This window comes from Balaenoptera physalus (assembly GCF_965194825.1).
Source record: "Balaenoptera physalus genome assembly, chromosome: 10".
In the NCBI taxonomy this organism is placed as follows: Eukaryota; Metazoa; Chordata; class Mammalia; order Artiodactyla; family Balaenopteridae; genus Balaenoptera; species Balaenoptera physalus.
In genome coordinates, this window is record NC_138889.1 from 28,383,516 (window position 1) to 28,401,575 (window position 18,060).

At 37.1% G+C, this 18,060-nt stretch overlaps 1 protein-coding gene across 1 annotated transcript in view; it reads left to right on the forward strand.

Annotated features, from left to right (window-relative positions):
• LOC309636679 (centrosomal protein of 78 kDa-like) overlaps window positions 1–18,060 on the forward strand; it is a 528,677-nt gene that overhangs the window by 219,927 nt on the left and 290,690 nt on the right. The window lies entirely within an intron of this gene.

Consider the following 18,060-nt stretch of genomic DNA (forward strand, 5'->3'; position numbering starts at 1 on the left):
GGATATGCACACACACAGAGAGAGAAAAGGAAAGGTATCCAAACATAACACTAAAGACAGTCATTAAATGCCAAAAGAAGGGAGCAAAAGAAGAAAGGAACAAAAAATGAACTACAAAAACAACCAGAGAACAATTAACAAAATGGCAATAAATACATACTTATCAATAATTACTTTAAATGTAGGGAATTCCCTGGCAGTCCAGTGGTTAGGACTTTGTGCTCTCACTGCTGAGGGCCCAGGTTCAATCCCTGGTGGGGGAACTAATATCCCACAAGCTGCACAGAATGATGAAAATATATATACTTTAAATGTAAATGGACTAAATGCTTTAATCAAAAGACATAGAGTGCTCCAAAGAAGACATACAAATGGCCAACAGGCACATGTAAAGGTGCTCAATATCGCTCATTATAAGAGAAATGCAAATCAGATCTACAATGAGGTACCATCTCACACCAGTCAGAATGGCCATCATTAAAATGTCTAAAAATAGTAAATCCTGCAGAGGGTGTGGAGAAAAAGGAACCCTCCTACACTGTTGGAATGTAAAATTGGTGCAGCCAGCCCTTATGGAGAACAGGATGGAATTTCCTCAAAAAACTAAAAGTAGAACTAAAGTATGATCCAGCAATCACAGCTCTGGGCATATATCTGGAGAAAACTCTAAGTCAAAATAGATACATGCACCCCCATGCAGCACTATTTACAATAGCCAAGACATGAAAGCAACCTAAATGTCTGTCGACAGATGAATGGATAAAGGAGACGTGGCATATATACAATGGAATATTACTCAGCTGTAAAAATGAATGAAATAATGCCATTTGCAGCAAGATGGATGAGCCTAGAGATTATATTAAGTGAAAGAGAAATACAGCATATGATACCACTTACATGTGGAATCTAAAAACATAATACAAGAGAACTTATTAACAAAACATAAAAAAAACTCACAGACATAGCAAACAAACTTATGGGTACCAGAGGGAATAGTGGGGCAGTCAGGAGATAAATTAAGAGTTTGCGATTAAGATATATACACTGCTGTATAAAATAAGTAAACAACAAGGACCTACTGTATAGCACAGGGAACTCAATAGGTTATAACAACCTATAATGGAAAATAATCGGATAGTCTGAATCTGTCATATCACACAAATAGACTTTAAAACAGACTGCAACAAGAGACAAAGAAGGAAATTACAAAATGATAAAAGAATCACTCCAACAAGAAAATGTAATAATTGTAAATATACATGCACTCGACATAGGAACACCTAAATACATAAAGTAAATATTAACAAACATAAAGGGAAAATTGACAGTAATACAATAATTGGGGTCTTTAACATCCCACTTACATCAATGGACAGATTATCCAGACAGAAAATCAATAAGGAAACATGGGCCTTAAATGACACAATATGCCAGAATGACTTAATAGATATATACAAAACATTCAATCCAAAAACAGCAGAATATAAGTTCTTTTCAAGGGCACATAGAACATTCTCTAGGATAGATCACATTCTAGACCAAAAATCAAGTCTCAATAAATTTAAGAAGACTCAGTCATATCAAACATATTTTCTGATCACAGTGCTATGAGACAATAAATCAACTACAAGAAAAATGCTGCAAAAACATAAACATTTAGAGTCTAAACAATATGCTACTAAATAATCAATGTGTCACTTAAATCAAAGAGAAAAATCACAGAAACAAATGAAAATGGAAACACAGCAATTCAAAATCTATGAGACATAGGAAAGGCAGTGCTTTTTTTTTTCTTTTAGGAAAAGCAATTCTTAGGAGGGAAGTTTATAGCAATACAGGCCTTTTCTTTTAGTAAACAAGAAAAAATACAAATAAACTAATATAACTTTACATGTAATGAAACTAGAAAAAGAACAAACAAAACCCAAAGCTACTAGAAGGAAGGGAATAAAAACAATCAGAGTGGAAATAAATGAAACAGAGACTAAAAAAAAAAATCAGTTAAACTAACAGCTGGTTTTTTGAAATGATAAACAAAATTGGTAAAACTGTAGTCAGACTCATCAAGATATAAAAGGAGAGTGCCCAAATAAACAAAATCAGAAATGAAAGAGAAGTTATAACGGAGACAACAGAAATACAAAGCATCATATGAGATTACTATGAATACCAATAAAATGGACAACCTAGAAGAGATGGATAAATTCCCAGTAATGTACAATTTCCCAAGACTGAATCAGGAATAAATAGAAAATATTAACAGGCTGATAACCAGTAAAGAAATTAATTCAGTAATTTAAAAACTCCCAACAAACAAAAGTCTAAGACGAGACAGCTCCACGGGTAAATTCTACCAAACATTTAAAGAAGAGTTAATACATATTCTTCTCAAACTATTCAAAAAAATTGAAGAGAGAGGAATGCTTCCAAACTCATTCTATGAGATCATCATTACACTAATACCAAAACCAAAGACACCACTAAAAAAAGAAAATTACAGTCCAATATCACTGATGAACATAGATGCAAAAAAATCAACAAAATATTAGCAAACCAAATATAACAATACACTAAAAAAATCATAGACCATGATCAAGTGAGATTTATCCTGAGAATACAAGAATGATTCAATATCTGGAAATCAGTCAATGTGATACACCATATTAACAATTGTAAAATCATATGATCATCTCAGTAGATGCAGAAAAAGCTTCAAAATTCAATATCCATTTATGACAAAAACTCTCAACAAGGTAGGTATAAACATACCTCAACATAATAAAGGTCACATATGACAAACCCACAGCCAATATCATACTCCATGGTGAAAGGCTGCAAGCATTTCCTCTAAAATCAGGAACAAGACAAGGATGCCAACTCTTGCCACTTTTATTCAACATAGTATTGGAGGTCCTAGCCACAGCAATCAGAATTTGCCTGAAGTAAATAAAAACACTGATTTGAAAAGATATATGCACCCCTATGTTCCTTGCAGTAAGTATTATTTACAGTAGCCAAAATATGGTAGCAACCTAAGTATTCATTTATAGATGAATAGAGAAGATTGTGTGTGTGTGTGTGTGTGTGTGTGTGTGTGTGTGTGTGTGTGTATAATATGTAATGGAATATGTTATATATAATATATTATATATATAATGGAATATTATTCAACCTTAAAAACAAATGAAATCTTGCCCTTTGTGACAACATGGATGGTATCTTGTTAAGTAAAATGAGTCAGACAAAGACAAATACCATATAATCTCACTTATATGTGGAATTTAAAAAACAGACAAATACAAAACAAAACAAAAACAGACTGATAGTTTCATAGAACAAATGGGTGATCACCAGAGAGGAAGAGGGTGGTGGGTTGGACAAATAAGTGAAGGAGTTTACGAGGTACAAACTTCCAGTTATAAAATAAATGAGCCACAAAGTATGCAGCATAAGCAATATGTTCAACAATATTTTAAAAACTGCATAGGGACAGATGGTTACTAGAGTTATTGTGGTGATCATTTCATAATGTATGTAAATGTTGTATCACTATGCAGTTCACCTGAAACTAACATACTATTTTACATCAACTATATTTCAGTTAAAAAAAGAATTTTTTATTGATATGCAACTTAAGTTATCAGGAGACGCTTAAGCTGTAAAAAGCCAATATTTTTCTCATTTTTTAGAGCACTAGTATCCTTTATCAACATAAATATCTGACACCTATCTATTGAGAAAATAAGCAAGCAAAAGAGAGCAGAAGTTAAATATGATATTTCCGTTTGATAATCAGTTTGTAATTTTAACAGCAACTAAGTATAGAAAATAAGACTTCTAGGTTTTTTTAATTCTCTGAAGTCTGATACTGAATCCTATCTAAATAGTTACCACATGGCTTATAAGAGGGACTGATAAATAATTTACACTTCATGGGGGAAAATGAGGAAATATTTAGCCTTTAGCTTTCAGTAGATTGGAGATGTATTTTTACATTGATTAACCTTTAATCAACATTAAATTAGAAAATTAGACGTACATTTTTAGACAACAAAAGAAAATCAATACAAGATACCAAGAATGTAAATGTGTGAAATTCAAGCAAAACTGTATTTTTATGCTGAAAATTTAGCCACATGTCAATTAAATAAAGTAATTATTTTATATGAATTGAATAAACTTGTAGTTTATTCAATATTCAGCATTGTTGAAAATGCCAAGCATTAAAAATTACTGTTGTAGTCTCTGTTTTGCTCCAAAAGAAGACAATTAAACAAGAGTGATGAAGTTTAGAAATAGAACATTTTGAGGACCAATGATTATATAATAAAATTAATAAGTGAAGTGGAATAAAATACATCCTGGACTGGAACTCAAGAATAGAAGGATCTAGACAGTAGTAGAGAGCCTGAACCAAGATGGCGGAATAGAAGGACGTGCTCTCACTCCCTCTTGTGAGAACACCAGAATCACAACTAGCTGCTGGACAATCATAGACAGGAAGATACTGGAACTCACCAAAAAAGATACCTCACATTCAAAGACAAAGGAGAAGCCACAATGAGACGGTAGGAGGGGCACAATCACAGTAAAATCAAATTCCATAACTGCTGGGTGGGTGACTCAGACAGACTGGAGAACACTTATACACAGAAGTCCACCCACTGGAGTGAAGGTTCTGAGCCCCAGGTCAGGCGTCCCAAACTGGGGGTCTGGCAACAGGAGGAGGAATTCATAGAGAATCAAACTTTGAAGGCTAGTGGGATTTGATTGCAGAACTTTGAAAGCACTGGGGGAAAGAGAGACTCCACTCTTGGAGGGCACGCACAAAGTAGTGTGTGCATCGGGACCCAGGGGAGGAACAGTGATCCCAGGGGAGACTGAACCAGACCTAACTGTTAGTGTTGGAGGGTCTCCTGCAGAGGCAGGGGGTGGTTGTGGCTCATCGTGGGGACAAGGACACTGGCAACAGAAGTTCTGGGTAGTACTCCTTGGTGTGAGCCTTCCCAGATTCTGCCATTAGCCCCACCAAAGAGCCCAGGTAGGCTCCAATGTTGCATTGCCTCAAGCCAAACAACCAACAGGGAGGGAACCCAGTCACACCCATCAGCAGTCAAGAGGATTAAAGTTTTACTGAGCTCAGCCCACCAGAGCAACAGTCAGCTCTACCCACCACCATTCCCTCCCATCAGGAAACTTGCACAAGCCTCTTAGATAGCCTCATCCACCAGAGGGCAGACAGCAGAAGCAAGAAGGACTACAATCCTGCAGCTTGTGGAACAAAAACCATGTTCACAGATAGATAGACAAGATGAAAAGGCAGAGGGCTATGTACAAGATGAAGAAACAAGATAAAACCCCAGAAAAACAACTAAATGAAGTGGAGATAGGCAAGCTTCCAGAAAAAGAATTCAGAATAATGATAGTGAAGATGATCCAGGACCTCAGAAAAAGAATGGAGGCAAAGATCGAGAAGATGCAAGAAATGTTTAACAAAGACCTAGAAGAATTAAAGAACAAACAAACAGAGATGAACAATATAATAAATGAAATGAAAACTACACTAGAATGAATCAATAGCAGAATAACGGAGGCAGAAGAACGGATAAGTGACATGGAAGACAGAATAGTGGAATTCACTGCTGCGGAACAGACTAAAGAAAAAAGAATGTAAAGAAATGAAGACAGCCTAAGAGACCTCTGGGACAACATTAAATGCAACAGCACTTGCACTATAGGGGTCCCAGAAGGAGAAGAGAGAGAGAAAGCACCAGAGAAAACATTTGAAGAGATGATAGTCGAAAATTTCCCTAACATGGGAAAGGAAATAGCCACCCAAGTCCACGAAGTGCAGCGAGTCCCATACAGGATAAACCCAAGGAGAAACACGCCGAGACACATAGTAATAAAATTGGCAAAAATTAAAGACAAAGACAAATTATTGAAAGCAGCAAGGGAAAAATGACAAATAACAGACAAGGGAACTCCCAAAAGGTTAACAGCTGATTTCTCAGCAGAAACATTGCAAGCCAGAAGGGAGTGGCATGACATATTTAAAGTGATGAAAGAGAAGAACCTACAACCAAGATTACTCTACCAGCAAGGATCTCATTCAGATTCGATGGAGAAATCAAAAGCTGTACAGACAAGCAAAAGCTAAGAGAATTCAGCACCACCAAACCAGCTCTACAACAAACGCTAAAGGAACTTCTCTAAGTGGGAAACACAAGAGAAGAAAAGGACCTACACAAACAAACCCAAAACAAGTAAGAAAATTGTCATAGGAACATACATATCGATAATTACCTTAAACGTGAATGGATTAAATGCTCCAAACAAAAGACACAGGTTTGCTGATGGATACAAAAACAAGACACATGTATCTGCTGTCTACAAGAGACCCACTTCAGACCTAGGGACACATACAGACTTAAAGTGAGGGGATGGAAAAAGATACTCCATGCAAATGGAAATCAAAAGAAAGTTGGAGTAGCAATACTCATATCAGATAACATAGACTTTAAAATAAAGAATGTCACAAGAGACAAGGAAGGACACTACATCATGATCAAGGGATCAATCCAAAAAGAAGATATAACAATTGTAAATATATATGAACCCAACATAGGGGCACCTCAATACATAAGGCAACTGCTAACAGCTATAAAAGAGGAAATCGACAGTAACACCATAATAGTGGGGGACTTTAACACCTCACTTACACCAGTGGACAGATCATCGTAAATGAAAATAAATAAGGAAACAGAAGCTTTAAATGACACAATAGACCATATAGATTTAACTGATATTTATAGGACATTCCATCCAAAGCACCAGTTTACACTTTCTTCTCAAGTGCACACAGAACATTCTCCAGGATAGATCACATCTTGGGTCACAAATCAAGCCTCAGTAAACTTAAGAAAACTGAAATCATATCAAGCATCTTTTCTGACCACAGTGCTATGAGATTAGAAATGAATTACAGGGAAAAAAACATAAAAAACACAAACACATGGAGGCTAAACAATACGTTGCTAAATAACCAAGAGATCACTGAAGAAATCAAAGAGGAAATCAAAAAATACCTAGAAACAAATGACAATGAAAACACGACGACCCAAAACCTATGGGATGCATCAAAAGCAGTTCTAAGAGGGAAGTTTATAGCAATACATCTTACCTTAAGAAACAAGAAACATCTCAAATAAACAACCCAACCTTACACCTAAAGCAATTAGAGAAAGAAGAACCAAAAACCCCCAAAGTTAGCAGAAGGAAAGAAATCATAAAGATCACAGAAGAAATAAATGAAATAGAAACAAAGAAAACAATAGCAAAGATCAATAAAACTAAAAGCTGGTTCTTTGAGAAGGTAAACAAAATTGATAAACCATTAGCCAGACTCATCAAGAAAAAGAGGGAGAGGACTCAAAACAATAAAATTAGAAATGAAAAAGAAGTTACAACAGACACTGCAGAAATACAAAGCATCCTAAGAGACTACTACAAGCAACTCTATGCCAATAAAATGGACAACCTGGAAGAAATGGACAAACTCTTAGAAAGGTCTAACCTTCCAAGACTGAATCAGGAAGAAATAGAAAATATGAACAGACCAATCGCAAGTAATCAAATTGAAACTGCGTTTAAAAATCTTCCAACAAACAAAAGTCCAGGACCAGGTGGCTTTACAAGTGAATTCCATAAAACATTTAGAGAAGAGCTAACACCCATCCTTCTCAAACTCTTCCAAAATATTGTGGAGGAAGTAACACTCCAAAACTCATTCTATGAGGCCACCATCACCCTGATACCAAAACCAGACAAAGATACTATAAAAAAAGAAAATTACAGACCAATATCACTGATGAATATAGATGCAAAAATCTTCAACAAAATAGTAGCAAACAGAGTCCAACAACACATTAAAAGGATCATACACCATGATCAAGTGGGATTTATCCCAGGGATGCAAGGATTCTTCAACATATGTAAATCAAACAATGTGATACACTATATTAACAAATTGAAGGAGAAAAACCATATGATCATCTCAATAGATGCAGAAAAAGCTTTTAACAAAATTTGACACCAATTTATGATAAAAACTCTCCAGAATGTGGGCATAGAGGGAACCTACCTCAACATAATAAAGGCCATATGCAACAAATCCACAGCAAACATCATTCTCAATGGTGAAAAACTGAAAGCATTTCCTCTAAGATCAGGAACAAGACAAGGATGCCCACTCTCACCACTATTATTCAACATAGTTTCAGAAGTCCCAGCTACGGGAATCAGAGAATAAAAAGAAATAAAAGGAATACAAATTGGAAAAGAAGATGTAAAACTGTCACTGTTTGCAGATGACATGATGCTATACATAGAGAATCCTAAAGAGGTCACCAGAAAACTACTAGAGCTCATCAATGAATTTGGTAAAGTTGCAGGATACAAAATTAATGCACAGAAATCTCTTGCAATCCTATACACTAATGATGAAAAATCTGAAAGAGAAATTAAGGGAACATTTCAATTTACCACTGCAATAAAAAGAATAAAATACCTAGGAATAAACCTACCTAGGGAGACAAAAGACCTGTATATAGAAAACTATAAGATACTGAAGAGAAAAATTAAAGATGATACCAACAGATGGAGAGATATACCATGTTCTTGGATTGGAAGAACCAATATTGTGAAAGTGACTATACTACCCAAAGCAATCTACAAATTCAAGCAATCCCTATCAAATTACGAATGGCATTTTTTATGGAACTAGAACAAAAAATCTTACAATTTGTATGGAGACACAAAAGACCGGAATAGCCAAAGCAGTCTTGATGGAAAAAAACGGAGCTGGAAGAATCAGACTCCCTGACTTCAGACTATACTACAAAGCTACAGTAATCAAGACAATATGGTACTGGTACAAAAACAGAAATATAGATCAATGGAACAGGATAGAAAGCCCAGAGATAAACCCACGCACCTATGATCAACTAATCTCTGACAACGGAGGTAAGGATATACAATGGAGAAAAGACAGTCTCTTCAATAAGTGGTGCTGGGAAAATTGGACAGCTACATGTAAAAGAATGAAATTAGAACACTCCCTAACACCAGACACAAAAATAAACTCAAAATGGATTAGAGACCTAAATGTAAGACTGGACACTATAAAAGTCTTAGATGAAAACATAGGAAGAACACTCTTTGACATAAATCACAGCAAGATCTTTTTTGATACACCTAGAGTAATGGAAATAAAAACAAAAATATACAAATGGGACCTAATGAAGCTTCAAAGCTTTTGCACAGCAAAGGAAACAATAAACAATACGAAAATACAACCCTCAGACTGGGAGAAAATATTTGCAAACGAATCAATGGACAAAGGATTAATCTCCAAAATATATAAACAACACATGCAGCTCAATATTAAGAAAGCAAACAACCCAATCCAAAAATGGGCAGAAGACGTAAATAGACATTCCTCCAAAGAAGACAAACAGATGGTCAAGAAGCACATGAAAAGCTGCTCAACATCACTGATTATTAGAGAAATGCAAATCAAAACTACAATGAGGTATCACCTCACACCAGTTAGAATGAGCATCATCAGAAAATCTACAAACAACAAATGCTGGAGAGGGTGTGGAGAAAAGGGAACCTTCTTGCACTGTTGGTGGGAATGTAAATTGATACAGCCACTATGGAGAACAGCATGGAGGTTCCTTAAAAAACTAAAAATAGAATTACCATATGATCCAGTAATCCCACTACTGGGCATATACCCAGAGAAAACCATAATTCAAAAAGACACATGCACCCCAATGTTCATTGCAGCACTATTTACAATAGCCAGGTCATGGAAGCAACATAAGTGCCCATCGACAGATGAATGGATAAAGAAGATGTGGTATATATATATACAATGGAATATTACTCAGCCATAAAAAGGAACGAAATTGGGTCATTTGTTGAGACGTGGATGGATCTAGAGACTATCATACAGAGTGAAGTAAGTCAGAAAGAGAAAAACAAATATCGTATATTAACACATATATGTGGAACCTAGAAAAATTGTAGAGATGAACCTGTTTGCAGGGCAGAAATTGAGACACAGATGTAGAGAACAAACGTATGGACACCAAGGTGGGAAAGCCGTGGGGGGATGGTGGTGGTGGTGTGATGAATTGGGTGATTGGGATTGACATGTATACACTGATGTGTATAAAATTGATGACTAATAAGAACCTGCTGTATAAAAAAATAAATTAAATTAAATGCAAAAATTAAATAAATAAATAAGTTAAAAAAAAGAGAATAGAAGAATCTAAATACTAGCTAGTGTTTTGGGATCTCTAAGTTCACTCCAGTAAACATTAAAAATGGAGATATTTATGTCTTTCCACCCCCAATCACACCAAGGACAAACTAATCAATATATTAGAAGCTCTTCATGGTCCTCAGGGTAAGGTAATATAAATTCACAGCATAACTTTCAGTCCTAAGTCCAGGGTAAATGGAAACACACTATGTTTTGTCAACTGGGAGTCCTGGTAAGGTGTTCTATGGGAATAGTGTTCAGGATTGAGAAATGTCATGGACTTTAGGAGCAGAAACATGAAAAGATTTATCATAAAAATCTTAGAAAATCTTTTGCAAGGCTTGAAAATTTTCTCCAAGTTATGTAGCCATATGGGCAGCTAAAGGTAGGAAGTTATTTTTGTTACTGTCTCCTATCATCTCCTCCTATCATCTGGTTACCATTCTATGTTTGCAAAAATGTGACCCCACATTGTCTTTCTCTACTGTCTCTTACAAGCTCTAAATCTTCTTGCAGTCACATGCAGGCCTGAAGGTAGTTAAGTAAATAAGGCCATATCTTATGATTTTCTCAACACCTGATAGCACCTACCTATTTCTTAACACGATTATCACCTACCATGTGGAGGAATGAAAATAGATGTTCCTCTACCCTCATTGCTGGAGATAATTGAGAATACATGAACACTGAAGAAAGAAAAGTATCTAATGAGTTATGAACGCTATGAGCAAAAAGACTGCATCACATCTTCAGTTAAATTGTCAGTTAAATTATTATAACTCTTTCTGAAAGGAATTTTTTGCTATGAATCAAAGATCTTAAAAATATTTCAATCCATTGATTTAGTCATCTCATTTACTCTAAGGAAATAGTTCAGAAAAAGAAAAAAAATCATATGCAAAAAGATGCTAAATTATATGCTTATTATAATTTTCAGTATAATAATAAACAAATGGGAAATCAATTAGATATCCAGACATAGCAGTACCCTCATGGCTCTCAACTGAAAAGAATACTAAGCAGTCATTTAAATATATCATTCTAAAGGTTTTTTGACTTTATAAGTGCTTACAATACTTAGTAGAAAAAATATAAAAATTATATATATTTGACAATTGCAAATATATATAAAAACACATATGCAGAGGAAAAAATGGAAGAGAAACACACAAAAAATTACTGAATGCTTGCTTTGTTCTTTGTCCTGTTCTAAAAATTCAGAGAAAGCAGTGAAAAATACAGACAAGTGCACAGTTCTCTTGATATTTACATGTAGTGGAAGGAAATAACAAACAAACAAATAAGAACATATTAGATAATGACAAGTGAATGAAGAAAATTAATTAGATAGTGTCTAGGGAAGGGGTTATTTTAGATTGAAGAGTAAGGTAGAACCTCTCTGAGGAGATGGACTGAGGTCTGATCTTGACTGTCTGAGTAACAAGTCTTGTTACCTCTCACTCTTTCATGGCCTCCTCAAGCTGCCAAATGGGAATAATAATCTAATGTACCTCTGAGAGGAGATTACTGAAAAGTGGTATCATTCTTGTGGTTCAGGGACTAAGGTTCTTGTGGGAACAGAGTGACTGGAACGTTGGCTTTTTTGCTGCAAGTTCTACCCTTCCATTTTGCATTCCTTGGGAGAAGTTAACTGGTCAGTCAGCTTTTGGAGGCCCATCCAAATGGGGCTGCTGGCCTGAGTGCAAGTTCTTGAATCTCCAGTTCACCAAGTCTCCAATTAATATCAGAACTAAAATTTTAACCCTGTGTGGTGAGCACTGAACCTTGTACTGCATTTGCGATCACTTCCCTTTCCTCCTATCTCTCTCCTATTCTCATTGAATGCTTCTCTTTCTGTCCTGTTTCCTCCAGTGGAAAGCTGGGGAATTCAGTATTGAGGAATCCTTCACAGAGGACTCAGATGTTAGAACTAGCTGTCAGCTTCCCTTACTGGAAGACTATGCACAGTGCTTGGGGTGGAAGGAGGAGATGTGATGCAGTTTGCCCTGCTGAGCTTTCCCAGCAGGAGAAGTAGAAAGCAAGCCATTTTTCACACTAACATTTGTAAGGTTTTGTTTTTGTTTTTAGTTTTTCTAATGTTAATCCTGGATTCCCCCCTTCCTCACTTTCCCACAAATAGCAAATTCAAAAGCCATGTGGTCATAAATAAATTCTAACTGCTAAAGTCAAGAAGTGAGATGGCCTTGATTTGGGCTATTGTCCAGAGTGTGTATGTGGCAGCACCCTAGATGTCTATATCTTAACAAACTCACAAACATTTCTCTCTGTCTTTATCACTATAATGGGCCTGAAGTTCTGCAAAGAGAGAGCTGATGAAACAGTAGTTTATGCCCACTGAATAGACTGGGAGTTCACATAGAGCTGTGAGCTGAGTGGGCAGTGAGTTGATGATATTGCCAAATGCAGGCTTGATCCCTCATTTACCTTGAGACTCATATAACATTTAAAGAGCATCTAACATGTTGGGGAAGAGACACAGCACTCCTGGCAAACCTGCAGTACTAAAATGAGGATGTTCTCTACAACTGTCCCAGTCACAGGCTCTCTGTAGCCAAACCAGTGAGTGTCTTAGCCACATAGACAGATTGTTCTCAGCTTGCACAGCACCTTGGAGGAGGATAGAATATATGGATAGGGATTGGAGTGGAGAAGGTATGATAGGAGTGTTGTCATTTGGTGGTCTTATGTTCTAGAGGAGGCAGATAGACCTCACCAGAGAGGTCTGGAAGGATCTGTCTTGTGTAGGAGTTCACTGTAGATAAATTACTGACCCCCACCTCCTCTCTCTGGTATGTAATGTCTGAATGAATGTGTAATCAACTGCATTGCATTGAAAGCCATAAAACTAGTCAGGTGCTCCTCCCACCACATACCATTTGTCACTCTCTAATCCTACCTAATATTTAACAAAATAGTAACAATTCTACCAAGAATCTCTATTTTGCTGGACTTTTTTATAGCTGTTTTTTAAAAAGTTAATTTACTGCAATAAATAAATAATTAGGAATTTCATACACTTTCTGTGTGTAGAGCATCTGGTTCTTAAATGAGATTTGAGACTGAATCTGCTCAAAAGTATCCACCATGGGTAATTTTATTCATTTCTTTGTTTTTCCTCCCTCTCTTTTCTTTGCCCTCATATCTGGTTTGTTCCAAGACCATGCTTGCTTGTCTCCCTCATATCTGGTTGTTTCCAAGTCTCATGCTTGCATGCCTGCTTGGTATTCCAGCTCTGTCCTATCTTATCAAAATGCTAAAGCTGGACTTACTGCAGCCTCAGACCATGAATTTTAAGTAACCATATGGAATTGCTACAAGGATATGTGCTATAATGTATTGTGCAAAAATTTTCCCCATAGAAGATACTCTTTTGACAAATATAGAGCTGTTTTATTTTATTGTGACTATAATGTAGTTTATAAATCCATGAGTCATTTTCAGTCATTAGACAGTCTGTGTATTTAAAAGTTATTTGGCAAGGACCCAATGCAATGCATTTTCAGTTATCTGGTCCACCATCTGTCACAAATACATTATTTGGTTACCATTAAAACGTTGATCCAGATTGATTCATAGGGCTTTATAAGAATCAACCATAGAAGCTTAAAATAGAGTCTGTCTGATTTGCTACAGCTTGTCTACAATAAAACTCAGATACAGAGATATGCTGCTTTTTCTATGCTCAAAACATCAACTTGGGCAAGTATCACTATTATGTATTATAGTCTGGTTTGCTTGTATTGCATAAACATAAGCTGAGTATTATCTCACTAAGGTGGTTTAATCTGTGTATATACCATCTCAGTCAGATTAGGTTTGAAACCTCTCCTCCTCCAAAATGTCCTCTATATGTTTTACCTGTTTCTAATAACTTTTGGCTTTATATGAACAGGGCACTTGTTACATTGAGTGCATATAATATTTAACAAGTGTCCCCTAATGGGAAGATTTTGGGGGCATTCTTAAATGGTCATATCTATAGCTTCTCTGCCTACCAAAGATGTAACCTTTCTTGGGAACTTGAATCCAAACATTGTCTTCCACAATTTTTTTTCTCTGTATGTTCATGCTGATGGTCACATCAAGATGTAGAACTTATTTTTTTTCTCCCTACATCTGGACTAGCCAACAGAAAGCAGGGGAAGTGTCACATTGGGACTAAACCTGGGCATTAGAGGGCTGGTGGCTTCCTTTTGAAATACTTGCTATCAGGATGCTCCCTCTTAGAAACCATCTTCCATGATGTGAGAAGGCCAAGCTGCATGCATAAGCCATGTTACTCCAGTTGACATCACCAGATGAACTCCCAAATGACCCAGTCAACATCTACTGCCAGCCCACTTGACATTCCAGCTAAATAAGCCCCAGAGGACTATGCCATTGCCAAATTCACATGGAGGAGAAGAACCATCTGGCTCAGGCTAGTCAACCCAAAGACCCATGAGAAATAATGAAATCGTTGTTCTTTTGTTACCAAATTAGACATGAGGCCAACCTCTTGGGGCACTAGATTAACCACCACCCCCCCAACCCCAGCTCTGTCAGGGAGTTCTTTCCCACTCAAGTTCATGCTGCCAATAATGAAACTGAGTTTGGTACAAGCATGACATGCTTTTATTCAATGGCCAGAGAATGGAGAAAGGGAGCTCATATTTTAAAGGAACCTTCTCCCTGAAGGAGGGAGAGTTAAGGAATTTTAAGGGTTAGGAGTCAGACAGTTCATCAGGGACCTAGAAAAGAGGCAGAGATTATCAGGGTTAGCTGGGAGCAGCTGGTGTAAACGAGCAGGATCCTATGGGGTCTTCCCAGGACAGATCCTTCCCCAATATCCTCTGCTTTAACTCCTCTCTGAAGTAGTTACATAACAGAATCTGATGCACATTTCCTGAGTTGTTTTACAGATGTGAACACCCCCATAAAGTGGAAGAGTTTAACTACTTGATAACCATGACCACATAGCCCCCAGGCCTCTTGGAGCCTAAGGATTGATAACACCACCCTGTTACCTCACCATCAACCAATCAGAGAATTGTGCATGAGCTGATCACATACCCTGTGACCCTCTTCCCTCACCTTTCCTTTAAAAATGTTTTGCTAAGAGACTTTCCTGGTGGTCCAGTGGTTAAGACTCTGCATTCCCAATGCAGGGGATGCAGATTCAATCCCTAGTCAGGGAACTAAGATCACACATGCCGTGGTGTGCGGCCAAAACAAAATAAAAATTTTTTTTAACTCTCCCCTTTGGAGAGTTTGGGGTTTGGGGGGCATGAGCCATCTCCTTGAATAGCCCTGCAATAAAACTTTCTGTGCTCCAAACTATATCGTTTTGCTTTGTTTGTCCTCACTGTGTGTCCAGCACATGAACTTGGTTTGGTGACAATTTTGGCAAGCAAGCCAGGAGTCTGTGCCCATGGCAGCTTAACCTTGATCAGTGGTAGCTTCTTCCCTGAGTCCCCAGCAGCTGCTGGAGCTCATTTTGCTCTGCAGATCTCGAAAGAACTGTCCCTAACAGGTGCCACCTGCCCCATGACACAAGGCTGTTTGAGGCTGAGAAACGTTTCCTAGGGTGAAATATTAGGTTATTGATTTGGATTTTTTTTTAATATTGACATTTACAATTATAAATTTTCCTACACAAACTGCTTAGTTTCATCCCATAAGTTTTGGTATGTTTTGCTTTTGTTTTAATTTGTCTCAAAGTATTTTCTAGCTTCCCTTGTGATTGACCCTTTGGTTATTTAGAAATGTGTTATTTCTCACATATTTGTGAATTTCCAAGTTTTCTTCTGTTGTTGATTTCTAATTTAATTTCATTGTGGTCAGAGAACATACTTTATATGATTTTAGTCCTTTAAAATTTATTATAGTTTTTTCTTCTTCTAGTATATGATCTACCCTGGAGAATGTTTCTTAAGAATGTCTCATTTACAATTGAGAAGAATGTGTATTCTGTTGCTGCTGAGTGGTGTGTTCTATATTTGTCAGTTAGATCTAGTTGGTTTATAGTGTACTTTAAATTTTCCATTTTCTTGTTCATAATTAGCTTTTTTGTTCAATCCATTGTTGAACAACAGTTGTCCACATTTGGTGGCACTTGGAGGTGAGTTGCTCCAGCTTGTGCAAGCTGGGAATTCTCTCCACTCCATTTGGGCTGCGGTCCCTTTCAAGAGCTGGGCCAATCTGTTTGGAATCCTTGGTTTGGGAGTGGAAGTGGAATATTGACTACACCTCCCCTGATTTTCTGTCTGTGTGACAGTAGCTTATTTGTTTTTTGTTGTTTTGTGTGTACTGTATGTTTGTACTGTATGTTTGATGTTTGTATGTATGTGTATTTGTACTTGGCATTGGCCAGTTGAGACATGAATAATGGGGCTCACATGTGACAATGCCAGAGTATCCTTCCCTATTGCATTGGGCTTCGCCTGTAGAGCATTGGTTGAGATTTTCCCTTTTGCACTAGCCTTGGTCATTCATTCAGCTTCATCTCTGATGGGGCATTGGTTGGGGTTCTCCCCTTTTGGACTAACTGGGCATTGGTTGGGAACCTCCCTTTTTGGGGCTAGGGAACTGTGACCCTCAGAGATCAGTTTGAATTGTTGTTTGCTTGACATTTGATAACACCAGCTGTGAATAATTAAATATGGATGATCAGAGCTCTGTTCCATCTTATAGTCCCCTAGGGGGTATTTTTGCAAAACTGGGAGATCTTCAGCTATGCTGCACTCTCACAAATGAAAGAAAATGATATTTTTATTGTAACACTGTATGACCTCAATACTCCCAGAGGTCTGGAAAACAATGGCCCCTAATGGCTCTGCTATTATATCAAAGTGGGCCTTTTGCATTTGATTTGGCTTTTAACTTGTGTGTGTGTGTGTGTGTGCGTGTGCGTGTGTGTGTGTGTGTCTCAGTGCCTGAGTCAAATTCTGTTCTCTCTTCCTGGTTTTGCTGAAAGTGAGGCATATGAATGTGAGTTAATGATATATATATATATATATATATGATTTATATATATATATATATATATAAAATGTCTATTACTGTTATTTCTTTAAACTGAAGTGAATATTTGGGAAGTGAAATAAAAATTCCCTGAAAATAGCCAAGATGGTTATGTATAAGTAGTTAGAGGAGGAATTTGCATTTCTTTTCCTGTGCCTTTGAGATGTAAATGATCTCTCCAGATGTTTGGTGACTTGAAAATTTACAGTTGTGCTAAATTAAGTTAAATAATGGATGTTTATTAAATTACTAGGTCATTCCCACATAAAGGAAGATATTGAAACATGAATTACTGAACATCGACGTCCCTTTTTCAGAGAAACTAAAGGTGTTTAGGACTGTTATTAAGTATGTTTGAGGAGGTAGGAGGAGAAGATGGCGGAAGAGTAAGACACGGAGATCACCTTCCTCCCCACAGATACATCAGAAATACATCTACACGTGGAACTGCTCCTATAGAACACTTAATGAATGCTGGCAGAAGACCTCAGACTTTCCAAAAGGCAAGAAACTCCCCACGTACCTGGGTAGGGCAAAAGAAAATAGAAAAAACAGAGACAAAAGAATAGGGATGGGACCTGCACCAGTGGGAGGGAGCCGTGAAGGAGGAAAGGTTTCCACAAACTAGGAAGTCCCTTTGCAGGTGGAGGCTGTGGGTGGCAGAGGGGGGAGCTTCGGAGCTGCAGAGGAGAGTGCAGCAA